At 47.1% G+C, this 23,625-nt stretch overlaps 2 protein-coding genes across 6 annotated transcripts in view; one reads left to right on the top strand and one right to left on the bottom strand.

Moving 5' to 3' along the window:
• Nucleotides 1-13,730, bottom strand: part of AK9 (adenylate kinase 9) — a 211,726-nt gene extending 197,996 nt beyond the window's left edge. For 2 of the 4 annotated variants that reach the window (XM_073576028.1, XM_073576030.1), the window contains exon 1: nt 13,584-13,725. The gene's annotated coding sequence lies outside the window, so the exon portion shown is untranslated. Of the gene's footprint in view, nt 1-5,390; nt 6,392-13,583 lie in introns of those variants that run through there. The other 2 variants (XM_073576031.1, XM_073576029.1) reach the window with 2 other exon arrangements.
• An 11-nt stretch (nt 13,731-13,741) lies between these two features.
• Nucleotides 13,742-23,625, top strand: part of FIG4 (FIG4 phosphoinositide 5-phosphatase) — a 744,221-nt gene continuing 734,337 nt past the window's right edge. Inside the window, exon 1 of one of the 2 annotated variants that reach the window (XM_073576033.1) lies at nt 13,742-13,920. The gene's annotated coding sequence lies outside the window, so the exon portion shown is untranslated. The remainder of the gene's footprint in view (nt 13,921-23,625) is intronic. The other variant, XM_073576032.1, reaches the window with a different exon arrangement.

Raw genomic sequence — 23,625 nt, 5'->3', positions numbered from 1 at the left:
TGCAAGTGGGAACTTGAGCTGCTTCACAAAGGATTCAAGCTGCAAGTTGCTGAAGGAGAAATACACAGTGAGTAGAGGCAATACTGGGAAGTTCTAAACTCCGGGAAGCCTTGGTCCCAGAATGGATTAGAATAGCAGGAAGCTTATACCGAGTCACAGGAGAGTGAAGGATAACTCCCATTCTGCAGAGCAGACTGTAACCTGGTGAGAGTTGTAATATCTCCTCTGAACTGCACCTGAACTACAGTAAATGATAAAGTGACTTTCCTTGTCTCCTGCCTTATTACTCCGTGCCTTCTACTTTTATCACAATCTCTGGGGGTCTGCCCTGGTTGGAGAGGGTTTAACATCTGCACTGCCATCACCATCTACTCCCCCAGGGATCATCTGCAGTGCCGGCTATACTACAGTCGAACACTCCAACTGGCGTCACGAATCACTACATAAACATTATCCCCATTCAACTCTACCCCTTTTACATGACCGCCTGGGGCCATGGACCGGGTCACTGCTACTGTGACATTTCCCATTGAAGTTAATGGGCCCGGTACCGAGTATGCCATGGCTCCTTGGGGGCGTCAACAGGACCTCACTTGAGTACTGTCCTTGTCCTTGCATGGGGCACAATAGGGTCTTTTAGGGCTCCTCCTTGGTCATCTTCTACTGAATGGCCCCCTCTGGCTACTTTAAGGATGAGACCCAAATGTATTTCTATTGCACTGGTATTTCTGGGCACCTTTATATGTGGTATATCTATGATATGTTACGTTTGTGATTATATAGGCTAAGCGTCAATTTTTAATTGACTAATTAAAATTTAGGTTTTATAATCGTATACTGTATATATCATATCGTGCCGATTTATACCTACTGTGGTGTAGTGACCACTGTGTCCGCTAGGGGGCGCTGTGTGGGTGTCCCAGGACGAGTGTATAGGCACATCCAGTGTGGTAACAGGAGTAGGATGCTAAAGGACCGTTATGTATCCCAAGGTGGGTGGCCTTGGGATGAAGTCTTGATTATGTGCTGATCAGCAGAGCTGATCTTTTGTTCCAGTGTGTTAGGGAGAAGCCTTCAGGTGATTGGTGAGACGGGTGGTATCAATCACCTACAAACCCACCTAGGGACGGGTGTCTAAAACGCCCATAGTAAAGTATGTGTATGAATGGTTGAAGGTCCTGTGATGAGGTCACAGCCATGTGATCCGGTGGGCATGGCTACGGACCATATAAGGTGACCAGGGTAGGTCACATGAGTAAATGCTTGGACCCGGTTGGTCCGTATGGAAGGTCTCGTGCAGGAAGACGTGTCTGCCTTCCTGAGTGCACGTGGAGACGTGTGTCTGATAGTTCCCTGGAGGGAATGAACATCTGCACTGAGAAGCAGCCATAAGGTAACCCGGACAGGGGGATATAACTGTGAGACTAGAGAGCCTGTGTACCGGACATAGCAAAGCCTGTGTGACCACAGGATTAATAGAGCGGAGCTCTGTCATGGACGCTATGCTAATCTGACATGAACTTTCTGTTACTGTTGATGAACTTTCTGTTAATGTTGATGGTTTATGCTGCATAATAAACCGAATGGACTAAGTTATGTTGAGAAACCTGTGCCGGACCTGATTTATCGGCTACCTAGCGAGTATCCCCTACCTGAGTGACAAGCGCTACCTTACACTACCTACTGATGGGATCAGGCCCGGATTGATAATCTGCCCAACCGGGCATTTTCCCACTGGGCCGCTGTCATGTGGGCCGCGGGCAGGCAGCGCCCGCTCATATGGCCACTTGCCAGCTGATGCGGCCACTGGTCTGGCTGTTCTTCCTGCCGCCGGCCCCCTGTGGGCACGGTGGTTATAGCTCCCAACCCTCCCTGGATTTTTCTTCCCGCACTGCAGGGAGATAAGCCGCCACGCCCCCCCATCCTCGCCCTCCCAGAGACCCCCTCGCAGCCCTTCACAGTGTCGCTAGGCTGCTCTCTTTGCGCACAGGACCTGTGATGAGGTCACAGGAGGGGAGGAGTCAGGGGGTCACATGATCATGGGCCACTGAAAGAGACCCCTGATCATGTGACCCCTGACTCCTCCCTTCCTGTGATATGATCACAGGTCCTGTGCGCACATCCCTGCCTCTTGGTGTCTGCAGGAGTCTGCTGTGCTGGTTGTCATGGTGCTGGATGAGGGAAGTTTCTGTGTGGGGTCAGGAGGGGTTTACAGGGTGGATGTAGCAGAGCCGTGTGTGTACGGAGCGGAGCCGTGTGTGTACGAGGTGTACGGAGAGGAGCCGTGTGTACGAGGTGTACGGTGTGGAGCCGCGTGTATACGAGGTGAGGGGAGCCGTGTGTATGAGGTGTACGGAGCAGAGCCGTGTGTATGAGGTGTACGGAGCGGAGCCGTGTGTATGAGGTGTATGGAGCGGAGCCGTGTGTATGAGGTGTATGGAGCGGAGCCGTGTGTATGAGGTGTACAGAGCGGAGCCGTGTGTACGAGGTGTACAGTGCGGAGCCGTGTGTGTACGAAGTGTACGGAGCGGAGACGTGTGTGTACGAAGTGTACGGAGCGGAGACGTGTGTGTACGAGGTGTATGGAGCAGAGCCGGAGGTGTACGATGTGTACGGAGTGGAGCAGAGCCGGGTGTGTACGGGGTGTACGGAGCGGAGCCACGTGTGTACGAGGTGTATGGAGCCATGTGTGTACGAGGTGTATGGAACGGGGCCCTGTGTGTACAAAGTGTACGGATCTGAGCCTTGTGTTTACAGAGTGGAGCAGATCCGGATGTGTACAAAATGAAACCGCGTGTGTACGGGGTGTACGGAGCGGAGCTGCGTGTGTATGGAGCGGAGCCGCGTGTGTACGAGGTGTATGGAGCAAAGCCACATGTGTACAAGGTTTACGGAGTGGAGCCATGTGTGTACATGGTGTACAGAGAGTGGCTGCTTGTGTACAAGGTGTACGGAGCAGAGTTGCATGTATACGAGTTTTACGGAGCGGAGAAATGTGTGTACAAGGTGTACGGAGCGGAGCCATGTATGTATGAGGCATACAAAGCGGAATTGTGTGTGCATGAGGCGTGCAGAGCCATGCGTGTACGAGGTGTATGGTGGGGAGCATTCACACCTCCCAACCGTCCCGGATCCAGCGGGACAGTCCCGATTTTGAGAGAGCAAGAGACTGCCCCAGCTGGGAGTTTACTTTTCCCACGGACACAGGAGTACAAAGTGGAGCCCCGAGGAGCACTTTAAAACTCGCACGTGACGTTCTACCGGAAGTGACGTGCTAGAAGCTGACCGGAAATGAGGGAATTTCGGGAGAAGATTGTGACGGAACCATGGAGGCACTTCAGGGAATGCTTCAGATCCATCACCGTGTCCTCCTCCGACAGTGTAGACAGCGGGATTGCCTTGGAATCGTGGATGCCGGCCTTGTGAGCGGATCATGATATGTCCTGCACAGGCGGGCACTACAATGGGAGCCGGGCTGCTATAGTATCTTTACAGAATCTTTCTCTCTCTGTTTCTTTCTCTCTCTGATCTTTCTTTTTTCTTTCTTTCATTCACCTCTTCCTTTCTCTCTCTGTTCCATCTCTAATCTTTCTCTGTTCTTTATCTCTCTGTTCTATTTATTTCCCCTCTTTCTTTCTCTGCTCTCTCTTTTTCTTTCCTCTCTGTCTTTTCTTTCTTTGTCCACTTTCTTTCTCTCGCTGTTCTTTCTTTCTCTCTGTTCTCTCTTTATTTCTTTCCCTTCTTTCTTTCGCTCTATTCTTTCTCTCATCTTTCTCTGTTCTTTCTCTCTCTATTCTTCCTTTCTCTCACTGTTCTCTTTCTTTCCCTCTTTCTCTCTCTGTTCTTTCTTTCCCATCTTTCTTTCTCTCTCTCCGTTCTTTCTTCCCCTCTTTCTTTTTTCTCTCTCTCTGTTCTTTTTTCTGTCCCCTCTTTCTTTCTGTTCTTTCTCTCTCTCTCTGTTTTCTTTTTTCTCTCTCTGTTCTCTTTCTTTCTTTTCCTCAGTACCAGCCACTGTGCCCATAGTACCAGCCACTGTGCCCTCAGTACCAGTCAGTGTGATCAGTAGTGCTAAATGGGTGTGGACATGTTCTGAAATGGGTGTGGTCAGGGTGTGACCTAACAATTTCCGGATCGCGCGCCGCAAGCTTTGTCCCTCTTTCCCTTCTTCAAAAGTTGGGAGGTATGCCCAGTTATACAGGTGCACGCAAGCAGCAGTCAATTGCTTGCAGCGCATGTAGCAGGACCCTGCTGCAGGGGTTAAGAACGTGCTGACTTTGACATCAGGACGTTCTATGTGAGCGGAGAGAGCGCGCTCTGCTCTCCCGCCCCTGGCTGCAGCCTGAAGTATCAAGTACTGGGACACACAGCACAGGAATTGCGGAGCTCCTAACCGCACCTGTAATCTTCTGCCTGTATTCAGTCTGGGTGAGTGTAATCCCAGCCCAAACACGTTTAAATTAAAATACATCAGCCCCGGAAGCACCTGTATATACACCAGCCCCGGAAGCACCTGTATAATACACAGGTGCTGGAGTGGATGTATATAGAGGTGCTGAGGCTTACATATAGATAGATGCTGACTCGAGGCTGATATATATACACACTGTATATACATCAGCCTCGAGTCAGCACCTATCTATACGTAAGTCTCAGCAACAGTATATACTTAAGCCTCAGCACCAGTATATACACCAGCATCTGTATAATGCACAGGTGCTGGGGCTGATGTATATACAGGTGCTGCCGGGGCTGATGTATATACTGGTGCTGACTTGAGGCTGATGTATATATGGGCTGTATGTATATACATCACTGTGATCAGCCTCTAGTCAGCACCTATATGTACACCAGCCCCAGCACCCGTATATACATCAGCCCCCCAGACCATATACACACCAGCCCCAGCACTTGTATATACATAAGCCCCAGCACCCATATATACATAAGCCCCAGCACCCGTATATACATATGTTTACACAGTAGTCTCAATGTGATATATATTCAGCAGTATGTAACATAATATAGTATAATACTGTCAATTATAATGTAGAGTTGTGTGTTTAAAGTGTAGAGCTGTTCATATAGTATGTTGCTGTGTATATAGTGTGGAATCTACACTATATACACTGGCCAGAGGCGTAGCTAGGGTTTTGGTTTGGGGGGGAGGGGCGAAACTTCTGAGTGGGCCCCCAACCAGGCAACTTTGATTACAACTCGGTGACGCACAATAATAGTGGAGGAGAACCTCAGCAGAGGACCGCGCTGTTGCTAAATATAATTTCTAAATAAAGACCCATATTGATATTACCGCCATATAGTGAGTGGTAGATACCTGTCCTACACAACATACCGTATAAGAGATCACAGCACAGTTACAGATGGTAACTTACAGCTGACGTTCTTTCTGATGGAATCGTTCACTTTTCCATCTGGCCCAGACCAACATGACAACTTCTTCCAGCCAGGACTCGTCTGCAGAGATTACAACAAAGATTCATTTCATGTCTCATATTTTCAGCACTGTCACCAATGGGACTACTCCCTACCTGCACAAACTCCTTACCCTGCTGATACCCCAATGCTGAGCGGCTGCTGCTGTACGTGTCCCTTTAACTGTACCTGCTGTGTGGTTCTCTGTGCCCTCTAAATTCTAAAGCAACTCTCGAAAACAGTGGCCATATTTTGTCCCCTAGAAAGTAATAGCGCCATTTGTGCCCCTTTGATAGTCACAGTTACCGGAGTTCCCTATAACAATAAGAGCCCACTTTACATTTAATAATGTCATGAGTCTCCCCCCTGTACAGCTCCCCTATACACTGTATGATGCTCCCCTATACACAGTATGATGCTCTCTTATACACAGTCTAATCCCCCCTCACTGTATATAACTGACCGCTTATTATTCCCCAAATTGTTTTATAGCGCCAACACTGTAATCTCCACACTGTATGATGGCCCACTAGATAGCCTCCATATAGTATAATGTGCCAGACAAGTTCACTATAGTCCTCAATATAGTATAATGCACTCCCCATAGGCAGACCCTATAGAATAATGCAGCCCTTTATATAATGCACCCCATAGGCAGCCTCATAAAAAATAAATCCAAAACTCACCTTTCCTCCTGGTTTCTTAACTGCTGCGAGCTCCCGCACATCTCCGGACTGTAGGCTCCGAGTAGTGACGTCATTGCGACCCCCTGACAGTGTTGGCGTTAGTGACATCAGAAGCTGATGAGAGGGGGATGATGGGAGAGGGAACGTAATGCTCCTTCTCTCATCAATGTAGTCAGCTGAAATGGCATCTAACCAACACAGTTGATTTTGCAATGACAGGTGGGGATCCACTGCTGGCGCAGGGCCCCTGCGCCTGCTCAGGGGCCCCATAGCGGCCAGGTGGCACAGCAGGGAGATCGATTCTGCCTGATCTGCCGCAGAATGTAACACCATCGGCGTGCTGTGGGTGGGTCCCCTCAAAGCGCTGGTCCCAGAGTGACCTCCCTCCCCCATGTAGCTCACCACATTGTAGGATTCACTCCAACAATAAGTCACCTGCATTACTGATACTAATATATCACACTAGTAAAATGTCCATGCCACTAACAATCGCTGTATAGAAAAACACTATTCCACAGCTATTTGTCATCAAGCACTAACTGCTGCTGTGGCACTACAAGTGCCAGACTTAACTTCCCAGTAGGAGCACTCTGGGAGTAGCAAACACTAGTTAAGGTGTGTGCACACGTTGCGGATTCTGCTACGGCTCCGCAGCAGTTTCTGCTGCGTTGTACAGTACAGTCCATGAGAAATGAAAAACACAGTGCACATGCTGCGGATTTTCTGTCAATTCTTTGTGCGGAATCCGCAGCGTTTTGACACCTGCTCCATTATAGGAATCCGCAGGTGTAAAAACGCAGGGGAAATCTGCACTAAATCCGCAGGTAAAACACAGGTCATTTAACCTGCGGATTTACCTGTGGATTTGGCCAAATCCGCACGGAAAAATCCGCAGAGTAATCCACGTGTGCACATACCCTAATCCTCTAGGACTCGCTGTCAGCCTGGTAACGGGTAGGTTAATAATTACACGCCAGCACAAACAGCGAGATAAGGTGATCGATACAGTGGTTTAACCCTCCCTCTGCCTGCCAGGGAGGATGCACCGCTTTCTCTGCACAGCTCAATGACTGCAGCCAGCAGTGAGATCTCTAGTTTGCACTTTTCCTGGTTTTCTCTCAGTCCCAAAGTGCAGTAAACTCCCAGGCCAAGACAAAGCATCGCCATATAGAGCATCAGTGACCGCTGCAAAGTGCCTGAAAACTATGTAACACGTAAGGAAAGCATCATGTAATGAATATTACACCCAAATAGCAGTAAGTTGTATGTATATATCCAAAGCAACAGATTAGACACTTCAAATAGTAATTAACATAGATACTCATCAATTCCCATGCTGTGTGCAGTGTCCACTGGTCCTGGAGCAGCACACTCCTCAGCTTTCAGGCTCCTCTCAGTCAGAAGCAATCAAGTGCAGAGCAGACAGTGAACTCAGCTCACAGGCAGAGGCAGAGCCCCCTGCATCCAGGCTGCTGGTGGAGCTGATGTCTTCTCTGCAGCAGGGAGCTTTCAAGGAGAGCGTGCTCAGCCAGGATTGGGTGAGTGACCTCCCCTCCCCCTCTCCTCTGCAGAAGAGCGGTCACATGACTCACTCCCTGCTGCAGCATGTAATTGTATCGGCGCGATCTGCACGCCGATATAGTTACATAGCATAGCTCGGTTGGGCCTCATCAGAGCGCGGGGCCCGGGGCCGCCGCCCCCTCTGCCCCCCCCGGTAGCTACGCTACTGACACTGGCCCATCTCTACACTATATAATATAACCGGCTAAGCGTCACTCTGTCTGAAGCCTTTATAGACTGCGCAAGCGTGACGCGTCTGCGCAGTCTGGCTCCAGACAGAATGAGGCAGCGCGGTGAGGAGTGTGTATGGCGTCGGAGATGGCAGTACGCATACACACTGCATACCGCTATGTAGTATATACACAGCTCCACTCTATATTCCTTACCACAGTATATAGTCTAGAGCTGTGTACATTGTGTACACTCCTCCTGTCCTGTATACATGGTGTAAATATAATTATCTGCTCTAAGTGTGTGTATCTATGAAAATAAAAAGCGCTCCGATGAATTGTGCAAAGTGGCGGACTCTTTATTAGCCCATGTGACAAAGTTTTGGATCTATAACAGATCATTTCTCTGCTATGGAATTGAAATATTACCACATGGGCTAATAGAGTCCTCCACTTTTCTCTTATTTAATCGGTGTGCTGATTATTTTCTTTTTATAAATCCCTTTGATTTAAGGGTGTGTGTCCTAAAAGCATTTCACCCACTGTTTAATATTTGGTGGTGCTCAATTATGACATATCAAGGCTGATATCACTCGTAAGTAGTGGGGCTCCAGTGCCAGTGCCGACACAGTTGAAAACAATGATGAGTGAGGGAGCCATCTGCTGATGCTCCCTCTCTCATCTTTCCCCCTCTGCGTTTGAGCTCTGTGACGTCTTAGTGCAGAGGGTGCAATGACTTGACTACAGCGAATCGTCTATGCCAAGCAGTGCAGAGGATCAGAATACACTGAGGAGACCAGAGCAGTGGGGACAGGGAGAAGTATTATATGGGGCCCATTATACTGTATGAAGTATTATATGGGGCCCATTATACTGTATGAAGTAATATATGGGGCCCATTATACTGTATGAAGTAATATGGGGCCCATTATACTGTTTGAAGTAATATACAGTATGAGGGCTCATTATACTGTATGGACCATTATATGGGGCTCATAAAACTGTATGCAGTAATGTATGGGGTCCATAATAGTGTATGTAGCATTATGTGGACTCATTGTACCGTATGGAGGAATAGGTGGGGTCCATTGTACTGTATGGAGCAATATATGGGGCCATTATACTGTATGGAGGACTATGTGGTGCCCATAATACTGTATGGAGGACTATGTGATGCCCATAATACTGTATGTAGGACTATGTTGTGCTCATAATACTGTATGAAGGACTATGTTGTGCCCATAATACTGTATGGAAGACTATGTGATGCCCATAATACTGTCTGTAGGACTATGTTGTGCCTATAATACTATAAAGGACTTTGTCGTGCCCATAACACTGTATGGAGGACTATGTGGTGCCCATAATACTCTATGGAGGACTATATGGTGCCCATAATACTGTATGGAGGACTATGAGGTGCCTATAATACTATATTGAGAACTATGTGGGGCCCATAATACTGTATGGAGGACTATATGGTGCCTATAATACTGTATAGAGGACTATATGGTGCCCATAATACTGTAAAGAGGACTATGCGGTACCAATAACAATGTATGGAAGACTAATTGGTGCCCATAATACTGTATGGAGGACTATGTGGTGCCCATAATACTGTATGGAGGACTATGTGGTGCCCATAATACTGTATGGAGAACTATGTGGTGCCTATAATACTCTATAGAGGACTATATGGTGCCCATAATACTGTAAAGAGGATAATGTGGTACCAATAACAATGTATGGAGGACTAAGTTGTGAAAATAATACTGTATGGAGGACTATGTGGTGCCCATAATACTGTATGGAGGACTATGTGGTGCCCATAATACTGTATGGAGGGTTATCCAAATTCGGAAGGTCTCCCCTATCTTTTGGATAGGGGATGACTTTCTGTTTGTTGTGGACCTGACCGCTGGGACCCCCATGATCCTAGGAAAAGTAACTTTGAAGAGCACCATGTAAACAGAGCTGTGGTCAATCATACACACTGTGACGCCATTAACATGTAGCTCTTCAAATAACTCCTTTAATAGAGTGATGAGGGGACGACAAAGTATAGCAAAAATTCACTGATTGGGGCTGATGAGTGTTATAGTTTGTGGGCTGGTGGGGTTTGTGTGGCAGGGCTGCATTTTTGTCCCAGTCCGGCCTGGATGGATACTATTACCACTGAATTTGGGGGCATTGCTCCTCTGCAAGCTTTGCCTAAAGGTACTGTCACACTTAGCGATGTACCAGCGATCCCGACCAGCGATATGACGCAGTCAGGATCGCTGGTGCATCGCTAAGTGGTCGCTAGTGAGCTGCCACACAGGCAGATCTCACCAGCGACATCGCTGGGGACGGGGTCACTACTTACCTGTCACACGAGGCGATCCTGCGTCCTCCCGCCCGGCTCCACGCTCGTCTCTCCACAGGAAGCGCCACAGGAAGCTGACGATGATAAACGGTCCAGGACATTCTCGCGCGATCAGTGATAACCAGCGGGGGAGCGGGTCGGAGGTAAGTATCAGACAGCGATATCGCTAGCAATATTGCTATAACGTCACAAGTTATAGCGATATTGCCAGCGATATCGCTAAGTGTGACAGGGCCTTAAGTGGGCAGAGCATGGGTGGGATGGGCATGACAAACGTCGCCTGGCAAATTCACAATTTACAGCACCAGAAATGTACTGAGTCCCTGACTGGAGTAACATTTCTGGCAGAGGCGCCCGGCACTGGTGAGATGCCTGGGTTAGTTAGTGGCGTGAGCCTCTTAATGAATTTGGCACATCTTACTCTATGACTCCATGTGGGAGAAGAACATAAGGATGAGTGACCTCATGGAGATCAACATCCAACACTGCGGAGACACCATCACATGTTTCTCAACGCAGTGATCTAGAGCAATGCCCCCATCCCTTATGGGAAATATGCAAAAGCATGTAAATCAACAGCCGCGGAGACACCATCACATGTTTCTCAACGCAAGCAATGACTAGCCAGGTCTTTCCCCGGGAAGGAACAACCACGGGAAGGGCAGTCTCCAATGAAGGAAACCACCTATGCCAAAACATGGTATCCATCCACAGACAGCTGTTTCGGGGTATTGCCCCTCATCAGTGTGGAGTAGGAAACTGGCTAGTAGGAGCAATGCCTAGTGAAAGGCTATGAACATAAGGATGAGTGACCTCATGGAGATCAACATCCAACACTGCGGAGACACCATCACATGTTTCTCAACGCAGTGATCTAGAGCAATGCCCCCATCCCTTATGGGAAATATGCAAAAGCATGTAAATCAACAGCCGCGGAGACACCATCACATGTTTCTCAACGCAAGCAATGACTAGCCAGGTCTTTCCCCGGGAAGGAACAACCACGGGAAGGGCAGTCTCCAATGAAGGAAACCACCTATGCCAAAACATGGTATCCATCCACAGACAGCTGTTTCGGGGTATTGCCCCTCATCAGTGTGGAGTAGGAAACTGGCTAGTAGGAGCAATGCCTAGTGAAAGGCTATGAACATAAGGATGAGTGACCTCATGGAGATCAACATCCAACACTGCGGAGACACCATCACATGTTTCTCAACGCAGTGATCTAGAGCAATGCCCCCATCCCTTATGGGAAATATGCAAAAGCATGTAAATCAACAGCCGCGGAGACACCATCACATGTTTCTCAACGCAAGCAATGACTAGCCAGGTCTTTCCCCGGGAAGGAACAACCACGGGAAGGGCAGTCTCCAATGAAGGAAACCACCTATGCCAAAACATGGTATCCATCCACAGACAGCTGTTTCGGGGTATTGCCCCTCATCAGTGTGGAGTAGGAAACTGGCTAGTAGGAGCAATGCCTAGTGAAAGGCTATGAACATAAGGATGAGTGACCTCATGGAGATCAACATCCAACACTGCGGAGACACCATCACATGTTTCTCAACGCAGTGATCTAGAGCAATGCCCCCATCCCTTATGGGAAATATGCAAAAGCATGTAAATCAACAGCCGCGGAGACACCATCACATGTTTCTCAACGCAAGCAATGACTAGCCAGGTCTTTCCCCGGGAAGGAACAACCACGGGAAGGGCAGTCTCCAATGAAGGAAACCACCTATGCCAAAACATGGTATCCATCCACAGACAGCTGTTTCGGGGTATTGCCCCTCATCAGTGTGGAGTAGGAAACTGGCTAGTAGGAGCAATGCCTAGTGAAAGGCTATGAACATAAGGATGAGTGACCTCATGGAGATCAACATCCAACACTGCGGAGACACCATCACATGTTTCTCAACGCAGTGATCTAGAGCAATGCCCCCATCCCTTATGGGAAATATGCAAAAGCATGTAAATCAACAGCCGCGGAGACACCATCACATGTTTCTCAACGCAAGCAATGACTAGCCAGGTCTTTCCCCGGGAAGGAACAACCACGGGAAGGGCAGTCTCCAATGAAGGAAACCACCTATGCCAAAACATGGTATCCATCCACAGACAGCTGTTTCGGGGTATTGCCCCTCATCAGTGTGGAGTAGGAAACTGGCTAGTAGGAGCAATGCCTAGTGAAAGGCTATGAACTCATCCTTATGTTCATAGCCTTTCACTAGGCATTGCTCCTACTAGCCAGTTTCCTACTCCACACTGATGAGGGGCAATACCCCGAAACAGCTGTCTGTGGATGGATACCATGTTTTGGCATAGGTGGTTTCCTTCATTGGAGACTGCCCTTCCCGTGGTTGTTCCTTCCCGGGGAAAGACCTGGCTAGTCATTGCTTGCGTTGAGAAACATGTGATGGTGTCTCCGCGGCTGTTGATTTACATGCTTTTCCATGTGGGAGAAGGGCAGTGGCAGCATGGCGGTATCACTTCCTGGCACTACCCCATAAGGTGCGCCCCTCTACTAAACCTGTTCCCATTACTTACTCACCCTATATGCGCTGTCTAATTTGTGTTTGTTTTTTCCCCCCTTTATTAAGACCGGTGTGCAAAATGCAATATTAATGAATCAGGCCCACATTCATGTCCGGGGGGCCTGAAGAAAGTTAGGGGTCTTTTATACAAGTCAAATAAAAAAAGCCAGTGTCATCTCTGTGCCCATCAGCCCACGTGTTCCCCTGCGCCAACATCCTCCCCACAACCAGTGGAAAAGAATTCACAGCAATGCAAAGAGTCCGTCCGTCAGCCAGAAAGGGGTCCGGCCCCAGCTTCACTGGCTGCATAATATGACCATTAGTTTAACCCTTTACGGATAATTTAGTAGCCTCAAAATCATTCTACCATAGAGGATTAAAGGGTTATTCCTCCAAAACATGATCTCTTCTGTCCATCCTATAGGCCCTATATATAGGGAATCACTTGCTGCTGGGGGTCCGATCACAGGGACGCCCAGGGGCCATAATCCTTATTGATAGGACTGCCGGAAACAGCCAGAAGCTGAGCTTCTCCGACCGTCCCATAGACAATGACTGGAGCGCCTGCTCCCCCTTTAATAGGGGCTGTAGCTGGATAGGGGATAACGTGTTTTGGGGGAATAACCCTTTCATTACCACCTTCAGAGTTATTACCACAATTTCTTACAAGCGATTACATGTATAATTGATCCATAGCACACACAAAGTGCTGCAATCCTGCAGGTATGTGACTGTCCTAATGATGGCCGCTCAGCCCTGTTCACATTAAGCTGATAATACCGCACTAAGCACGGCCCCTCATAGACCCTCGCCCTGTGCGGGCTCAGCATATACTCACAGCGGCACCTCACTCTCCTCTCAGCCTTCGCACTGATTTGTGTATATCCCCCATCACCATGGCGACTGCCCCGCCCACCCCAAACCAACTTCTGTATGCGGTCACGTGACCCGGGAGGTGACAGCAGTTGCACGGTCATTATCGGTGACCACAGCACGCCCCCCACACCGCTCTTCTGCTGCTGCTAGTCTCCAATGACACTGATTGGCCGAAGTTTCCGCAGTATGGAGCTCTCAGGATGCCCCGACTTCAATGCCGGCAGCGGCAGAACGTGTGGCGTCATTACGTCGTGACGTCAAACGTCTATCTGGACAGCGCTGTTGTTCCTGCGGTACAGGTAATGCTCAGTCGCTTTCAGATTCAGAGGGCGGGAAGGGGGATGTGTGTGACAGACTGAGGCAGCCGGCTGTGGGAGCGCTGGGACATCTGTGGCGACCGGGACTCCTGTGTGTCCTTCCTACTAGTGCCTGACTGTGGGGGCTTCTGTTACATGTGATAGAAAGCCAGGTGCACAACCCAGTGTGAGGGCTGCAGTGCCACAATAACACTTAAAGGGGTTAATGGCCCCAGCTGTAGATTAGTATAAGGAAACGGCCCACGCTGCACGCTCCTTCCCCGAGTCCACCATTCACAGCCCACACCCGTCAGTCACATGTGACACTCGTACACAGCTCACCCCCGTCAGTCACGTGTGACACTCGTACACAGCCCACACCCGTCAGTCACGTGTGACACTCGTACACAGCCCACACCCGTCAGTCACGTGTGACACTCGTACACAGCCCACACCCGTCAGTCACGTGTGACACTCGTACACAGCCCACACCCGTCAGTCACGTGTGACACTCGTACACAGCCCACACCCGTCAGTCACGTGTGACACTCGTACACAGCCCACACCCGTCAGTCACGTGTGACACTCGTACACAGCCCACACCCGTCAGTCACGTGTGACACTCGTACACAGCCCACACCCGTCAGTCACGTGTGACACTCGTACACAGCCCACACCCGTCAGTCACGTGTGACACTCGTACACAGCCCACACCCGTCAGTCACGTGTGACACTCGTACACAGCCCACACCCGTCAGTCACGTGTGACACTCGTACACAGCCCACACCCGTCAGTCACGTGTGACACTCGTACACAGCCCACACCCGTCAGTCACGTGTGACACTCGTACACAGCCCACACCCGTCAGTCACGTGTGACACTCGTACACAGCCCACACCCGTCAGTCACGTGTGACACTCGTACACAGCCCACACCCGTCAGTCACGTGTGACACTCGTACACAGCCCACACCCGTCAGTCACGTGTGACACTCGTACACAGCCCACACCCGTCAGTCACGTGTGACACTCGTACACAGCCCACACCCGTCTGTCACGTGTGACACTCGTACACAGCCAGGTGCGGACTGTGGCTGAAATTCAGCCCTGTCATTTGAAATCACACAGGCCCATGTTGTCCCCGTCCCCATGAACTAGATTGGATATAATACGAATATTACCCTGGATGGGGGAAAGGAAGATTATCTATAAGACCAATATTTCTAATGATACCTGTGGCCTGCTGGGGTAAGTGACGGAGTCGGCGACTTTGCGCTCCGTCACAACTCTTAACAGTATGGGTGTCTTGAGAAAACTGATTTTTTTAACAAAGTAGCAGACAAGGCAGCCCATGATCAGACAGGCCCTTCTGCCATTTGCCAGATGGCCAGTCCGGTCCTGTACACAGCCAACACACGTCACTCACATATAATACTCATACACAGCCCACACACACGTCAGACACATGTGACACTCATACACAGCCCGCTCACCCGTCAGACACATGTGACACTCCTACACAGCCCGCTCACACGTCAGAGACATGTAATACTCGTACATCCCGCTCACATGTCACACATGTAATACTCATACATCCCGCTCACACGTCAGACACATGTAATACTCATACACAGCCTGCTCACATGTCATAGACATGTAATACTCGTATACAGCACGCTCAAATGTCACTCAAATGTAATACTCATTCACAGCCTGCTCACACGTCACTCACGTGTAATACTCATATACACAACCTGCTCACAAGTCACACATTTAATACTCATACAAAGCCCGCTCACACGTCAGTCACATGTAATACTCGCACACAGCCTGCTCACATGTCAGACCCATGTAACACTCATACACAACCCGCTCACACGTCAGCCACATGCAACACTCTTACACAGCTTGCTCACACTTCAATCACATGCAGTACTCATATGCAGCCCGCCCACACATCAGACAAATGTAGTATGAATACACAGCCCGCTCAAATGTCAGTCACATGCAATACTCCTACACTGCCTGTTCACACGTCAGTCAAATGCAGTACTTATTCACAGCCCGCTCACACGTCAGTCTCATGCAGTACACATACACAGTCCGCTCACACGTCAGTCTCATGCAGTACACATACACAGCCCGCTCACACGTCGATCACATGCAGCAGTCATACACAGCCCTCTCACATGTCAGTCACATGCAATACTCGTACACAACCCGTTCACTTGTCAGTCACATGCAATACTCATACTCAACCCCCTCACATGTCAGTCATGCAATAGTCATACACAGCCCGCTCACACTTCAGTCACATGCAGTATACATACACAACCCGCTCACACATCAGACAAATGTAGTATGCCTACACAGCCCGCTCACGTGTTAGTCACATGCAATACTCATACACAACCCCACTCACACATCAGCCACATGCAGTACTCATACACAGCCTGCTCACACGTCAGTCACATGCAGTACACACAAACACGCTCACACTTCAGTCACATGCAATACTCATACACAGCCCGCTCACACGTCAGTCACATTCAGCACGCTCACTTTGCTCACATATGCAGCACGCATATACAGCCCGCTCACCTGTCACCATGCAGCTATCACACACACCCCTCTCACTCGTACACATGAAGCTCACTCAGCTCTCACATCAGTAGAATGCCAAATCATGACAGTGTGCAGCACGCACACTGTCCTGATTCAATGTATTCCCTGCGAGGGTGATCACATGACAAATACCTTTGTGATGTGCATACTTGTGTCCCGTCATGACTAGACTCCTGAGCTTACCCGGTTTTCTTTTACCAGGTCTGACTAGGCATTATATGACCGAAAGTATGCAAATAACATGTATGTGGTGAAATGACTACCCACTTGTATAGGGAATACACCGGAATTGCGACAGCATGCACATTGCAGACTGTCGTGATTCGGCAGTCTGCAGTCACATCAAGTGTCTGCATACTTTTTTTCTGAGAATGGCCATCCCCTTTAACCTTTTCCCAACATTCGATGTACGTGTACGGCGCAAGTTGGGAGCAGGATCACACGGTGACTCTGCCCCATGCCCGGCAGATAATGACACACACATCCAGGTTCTGTCTATAACAGCCGTGTATGGAGCCGTGCTCCACCTGCGAGTGTCAGATGGAATCTGTCACCAAGAAGGCCTAATGGTCGAAGCGTCAAATGTATACAATTGACTGCCCTGTGAAGCACCATAAATTTCTCGCTTTTCTTGCATCAACTTTTGGAGTGTTAAGTTCATATGAAATTCATATTTGGAGTGGCATCCTACTTGATCACCCACAGTGCTGCACAGCCTTTTATATCAGGAATGATGCCTCCAGACACTTCAGCTGGCCGTACGACGGGCCAATAGCCACTTGATTATGAAATCAAAATGTGCACTCCATGCATGGCAATCATTAGGATAAAGTGAATGCAACTGAGTTGCAGCTTTTACACAGCACATTCCAGCTCTAAACTCCAGAATTAACCAACTTCCTGCGGTCAAGTGAAAGAAGGCATGTGACCTTTATGGGTGGGAGGGAGCTGCTACTACAGTCTTGCTTGAATCAAAATGTTTTTGCTCTGTTTTTGTGAAATCTATGTGCTTTTCTCCAAATATTTTAGTCCCTTAATGACCAGACCTGAAAAGGATATGAACTGGTATTCCAATTTTTTTTTAATGCCTATTGGCATCCATTTAGTAAAAATGATAAACTCGGCACTTGACATCCAACTTTCACTGTCCGGAAACAGACTGTGATGTATCGACTGACTGTGAGTCTCCTGACTTAAAATTTACATCACCGTGTTCAAAATTATGTAAATGCTATTTTTCTCTAATTTTCCTAAATGGTCAATGCAAGTTACGGTATTTGTTATTATAGTGACATTTATTCCATGGTGCTTTACATGTGAAAAGGGGTATACATAGTAAAAATCAAGTACAATAACGTTAAACGATAAGTCATGACTGGTACAGTAGGAGAGAGGAACCTGCCCGCAAGGGCTCAAAATCTACAAGGGATGGGTGAGGATACAGTAGGCGAGGGTAGAGCTGGTCGTGTAGTGGTTTGGTGGTTACTGCAGGTTGTAGGCTTGTTGGAAGAGGTAGGTCTTCAGGTTCCTTTTGAAGGTTTCCACGAGATTGACGAGAGTCTGATATGTTGGGGTAGAGAGTTCCAGAGCAGGGGGGATGTACGGGAGAAATCTTGCATGCGATTGTAGGAAGAGGAGATAAGAGGGGAGTAGAGAAGGAAAGCTTTGTGAGGATCGGAGGTTGCGTGCAGGTAAGTACTGGGAGACGAGGTCACAGATGTTTTTCGAGGAGACAGGTTGTGGCCGGCCATAGTTAGTGTTTTGAGCTGGAGTCTCTGGGTAATGGGGAGTCAGTGAAGGGCTTGACTGAGAAGAGAGGCCGGGGAAGGGAATTGCGGGGGGATAAGTGGCTTAGTTGTGCAGCCGAGTTTAGAATACTAAAAAAAATAAAAAAAATAAAAAACAAATCTGAACTGAGAAAAGTAAGTTAATGTGTATGCACAATGTAAGTGCATATTAACACATGACCATTAACCAGAGAAAACAAAAAGCAAAAAACACAAATATAACTAAAAAGTAAAAAATATACTGCAAATAATGCATAAAGGTAATGATGATAAAAAGGGTATTTAGTAAACATAATTTTGATCAAAATAATGTACAAGCCATCCCGCCACATCACGGCAACCCTTGTGGGACAGTCCCTACTTTAGTATTTAAAACCTTTTCACTTGCCAAGTGGCGTGAATGTGAATAAGGGTCGAGCGGCTGAACCACTAGTAACAGCTTAGGCCAGACTGGATGGCTTTCCCAGCTCAGAAAGAGGGCGGTCACACCCATATATGCACTGAATGCACAATGAAATGAATAAAAAACAAATCTGAACTGAGAAAAGAGATTGACGAGAGTCTGATATGTTGGGGTAGAGAGTTCCAGAGCAGGGGGGATGTACGGGAGAAATCTTGCATGCGATTGTAGGAAGAGGAGATAAGAGGGGAGTAGAGAAGGAAAGCTTGTGAGGATCGGAGGTTGCGTGCAGGTAAGTACTGGGAGACGAGGTCAGATGTTTTTCGAGGAGACCGGTTGTGGCTGGCCATAGTTAATGTTTTGAGCTGGAGTCTCTGGGTAATGGGGAGTCAGTGAAGGGCTTGACTGAGAAGAGAGGCCGGGGAAGGGAATTGCGGGGGGATAAGTGGATTAGTTGTGCAGCCGAGTTTAGAATACTGTAGATTGGAGGGGTGCGAGAGTGTTATGAATGAGTGTTATTTGAATCAGTATAATGTTCAAATCATCAACTTTTAGATCATAAATCAAATTTTATTGGACAAAACTCCCAAAGATAACTTTTCAAAACTAAAAAAAATCAAAATGCTATGTTCCAAATTATTATGCACAACAGTGTCCAAACATTTTATAAGTTTTTGGTCTTTTGTTGAACCTGCAGTATTAAGGGGTCACATTTACTGAACACACAAGTTTTTCAATCAAAAACATTTTAACAGGCCAAGTTACACGTTAACCCCTTCACCCCAATCCTGTTTTTACCTTCTTATCCAGGTCAAATTTTCACATTCTGACCTCCGTCACTTTATGTTGTAATAACACTGGAACACTTAACCCCTTTACCCCCGAAGGTGGTTTGCACGTTAATGACCAGGCCAAATTTTACAATTCTGACCACTGTCACTTTATGTGGTTATAACTCTGTAACGCTTAAACGGATCCCACTGATTCTGAGATTTTTTTTCATGACATATTGTGGTAAAATCTTTTCAATATGACTTGCATTTATTTATGAAAAAAACGGAAACTTGGCAACAAATTAGAAAATTTTACATTCTGTGGACACCAACATTGTGTAATTTCTCCTGAGCGTGTCTATACCCCATATGAGGGAGAAAACTACTGTTTGGGCGCACGGTAAGGCTCAGAAGGGAAGGAGCATCATTTGACTTTTTTAATGTAGATTTTCCTGGAATCATTAATGGATGTCATGTCCCGTTTAGCGAGCCCCTGATGTGCCTAAACATTGGAAACCCCCAGAAGTGACCCCATTTTGGAAAGTAGACCGTTCAAGGAATGTATTTAGATGTGTGGTGAGCACCTTGAACCCCGAGGTGTTTCACAGAAGTTTATACCGTTGAGCCGTGAAAATAATAAAATCACATTTTCCCCACAAAAATCTTATTTTTGCCCCAATTTTTTCTTGTTCATAAGGGTAAAAGGAGAAATTGCACCATACAATTAGTAGTGTAAATTATCCTGAGTATGCCGATACACCCATTTGAGGAGGAAAACTACTGTTTTGGCGCATGGCTTGGAAGGGAAGGAGCGTCATTTGACTTTTTGAATGTAAAATTTCCAAGAATCATTAGTGGACGTCATGTCCATTTGGAGAGCCCCTGATGTGCCTAAACAGTGGAAACCCCCCACAAGTGCCTCCATTTTGGAAACTAGACCCCTTAAGGAATGTATTTAGATGTGTGGTGAGCACCTTGAACGCTCGGGTGCTTTCCAGGTGTTTATAGCGTTGTGCCTTGAAAATAATAAAATCACATTTTCCCCACAAAAATGTTATTTTAGCCCCAAATTTGAATTATCATACGGGTAACAGGAGAAATTGCACCAATTTCTCCTGAGTACGCCGATACCCTATATGTGGGGGAATACTATTTTTGAGGCATAGTGCAATGCTCAGAAGGGAAGAGGCACCATATTGGAGTTCAGATTTTGCTGGAATGGTTTGAGGGTGCCATGTCACATAGGCATCGCCCCTAAGGTGCCCGAGCAGCAGAAACCCACTATATGTGAACTCATTTTACAAACTACGCTCCCCAATGAATTCATGAAGGGGTGCAGTGATCATTTTGATCAAGTGCCTCACAGAATTTTATACCATTGAGTGTGTGTGGGGGGGGGATGCGCTTGTCTGATCGCCTGGCATAAAAGAGGCCTGGACACAAGGTCAAGCAAGGTAGGACAAATTGTGAGGTAGCATGGAGTCCGGGCCTTTCCGCTCTGCATCTGTGGAGCTCAGCACTGTTCTAGTCCCTGTAAGTATACAGGCATTGGAGATCCCTTCCATGGTGCTGGTATAGATGTTTAAAGACCTGTTTTTGCCATATCCCTCGTGTTTCAGGGGGACAAGGAGCCTGCACCAAGGAGAAAATCCAAGGCCACCTGCCGTAGATGTGCAATTTGTGCACACAAGCTTGTGTCTTCACATGGGAAGCCCCTAGGTCAGCACTGTATAGAAAAAATGCTTAAAGAAGAACAGCCCCGCTTAAGGGATGAAATTAAAGGGATAGTCTTCTTTGGCATCCTTCTCCCAGGCAGTGCCTGCTCCCAACGCAACTCCAGCAGCCAAGAAGAGAAGTATCTATCAGGAAGAGGATTTGGATTTCCAGGAGTCCATGCCGGAAGAATACCTGGAGTAGGGTGAGCTGAGTCCGGTTCCTGAAGTACAGGATAGGAGGCAGGGTGGATAAAAATCAATGTTTTTTTTTAAAAAATCGGATTTTTTTGATTTAAATCGGATTTTTTTGATTTAAATCGGATTTTTTTCAATAAACTGCTTTTTGAGGAAAATATTTTACCATCCAAAGGTTCTTCCATCATGAGATAAAGCTGAGTTGTTTAACTCAGTAGAATAAAGGCTGTATATGTGTAACATTCACAATGCCATGCTCTTCCAGAGGTTTCTGTAGGATTAGTGGGCAGTTTCTCTCCTATATTATCACAGACGCTCGCTTTACTTACGCAGTTCTCAAAACTGAATTTGACTCCGCAGAGGTCCCAGCCTCTTCTTCACGGCAAAAATGTTACAACATGAACAGAGTTGAGAAAAAGACCTTAATCCTATTGTTCTACAAACCTATGAATACAGAATCAACCCCTTCAGTGCCAAGTCCAAGAAGTTAGATTGCTTGGAGTGGAATAGATCTGCACAACACAAGAAGAATGTGAATCTAAGTGTGAGGAGGAGGAAGGGCAAGCAGACAAGAAAATGAAAGTGAAACTTTGAGCACAATACTGCAGCATAGCCACAGACAGACAAGTCTGGATCTGTTTGTGTGTACGATCTGAGGTTTATTACATTCTTTCCTTATAATGGCAGCAGGCCGTAAAAGAGACCCAGTTTGGGAATATTTTAATGAAGCTCCTTCGCCTCTCGGTAAGGCAGGCATGTGTGCAAAATGCAAACGATGCAACAAAGAGATGCAAGGCCTGGTGGCGCGAATGAGGCAACATCATGAGAAGTGCGGTGATGAAGATGACCAAAGAAACACTTCTGAACAGGCAGGATCTTCAGGTTGGCAAACATTTTTATTGAATCCTATTTCTAAAGACTGAACTGTCATGTGTGAGAAAAATTATATTTCTTATTACTGCATGTTACTGTCATTTGGTACAGTTATGAAGAAAAACAAATATTCCTTTTGGGGCAGGGGCAGTGATGTGTTGTGTACAATAAGCAGAAATTGTATAAACAATAAAATAACAGCATTGACTTTTTTTGTTTAGGGGAATTCATGGATTCTGGAAACTATCCACCTCCAAGATCACCATCATCCTGTTCTACAGTTTCAGAGTTATCCATCCAGGATAGTGCTTCATTAGCAGCAGCAGCATCATCATCAGACACAGCCACATATCACCATCACCCAAAAGGAAGAAAAAACCTTTACCTCCTGGAACCACCATAGATAGGTTTGTGATAAGAACTAGCAGATTAGAAAAAGAGTTGATTGATGAAAAAATTGCCCAGTTTATTTATGCAACGAACTCTTCTTTCCGTCTGACTGAGAACCCACATTTCATTAATATGGTTCAGTCACTGAGACCAGGATACAGTCCACCCAGCAGAGCTGATGTTGCAGGGAAACTGCTGGATCAAGTGTATGACAGAGAAATGGAGCAATGTGCAACAGCTCTGGAGGGTAAAATTGTTAACCTAAGTATTGATGGGTGGAGTAATGTCCACAATGATCCTATTGTATGTGCTTGTATAACAACAGAAGAAGGTAAAGTCTTCCTTGCACAAACAACTGATACGTCAGGAAATGCACACACAGCAGAATACTTACAAGAAGTGGCAGTAAAAGCTATAACGACATGTGAACAAAAAATCAAATGTCTAGTACGCAGTTTGGTCACTGACAATGCTGCAAACGTATCCAAGATTAGAAGAGCAGGGAGGGAATACAAAGCTGCTAATAACATATGGTTGCAGTGCTCATTTGCTGCACCTCTTAGCCAAAGACTTAAGTGTTCCAGAAATAAAGGCTAATGTTGTTGAAATTGCTAAATACTTCCGTAATAATCATTTTGCTGCAGCAGCTCTGAAAAGGATGGGTGGAACCAAGCTAACGCTCCCACAAGATGTTAGATGGAACTCTGTGGTGGACTGTTTTGAGCAGTATATCAAAAACTGGCCTATTCTGATGACACTTTGTGAAGAAAATCGAGATAAAATAGATGGCACTGTCACGGCCAAAATCCTCAACATTGGGCTTAAGAGAAATGTTGAACATATGCTGAGCTTCCTGAAACCCATCTCTCAAGCTTTAAACAAAATACAGAAAAATAGCTGTTTTATTGCGGATGCTGTTGAAATTTGGAAGGAACTGAGTGAACACTTAA

Source organism: Dendrobates tinctorius, unplaced genomic scaffold (assembly GCF_039654945.1).
Source record: "Dendrobates tinctorius isolate UK_male_01 unplaced genomic scaffold, ASM3965494v1 ptg000046l, whole genome shotgun sequence".
Lineage (NCBI taxonomy): Eukaryota > Metazoa > Chordata > Amphibia > Anura > Dendrobatidae > Dendrobates > Dendrobates tinctorius.
The sequence above is the reverse complement of the archived record's forward strand: the minus strand, read 5'-3'. Positions and strand labels throughout refer to the sequence as shown.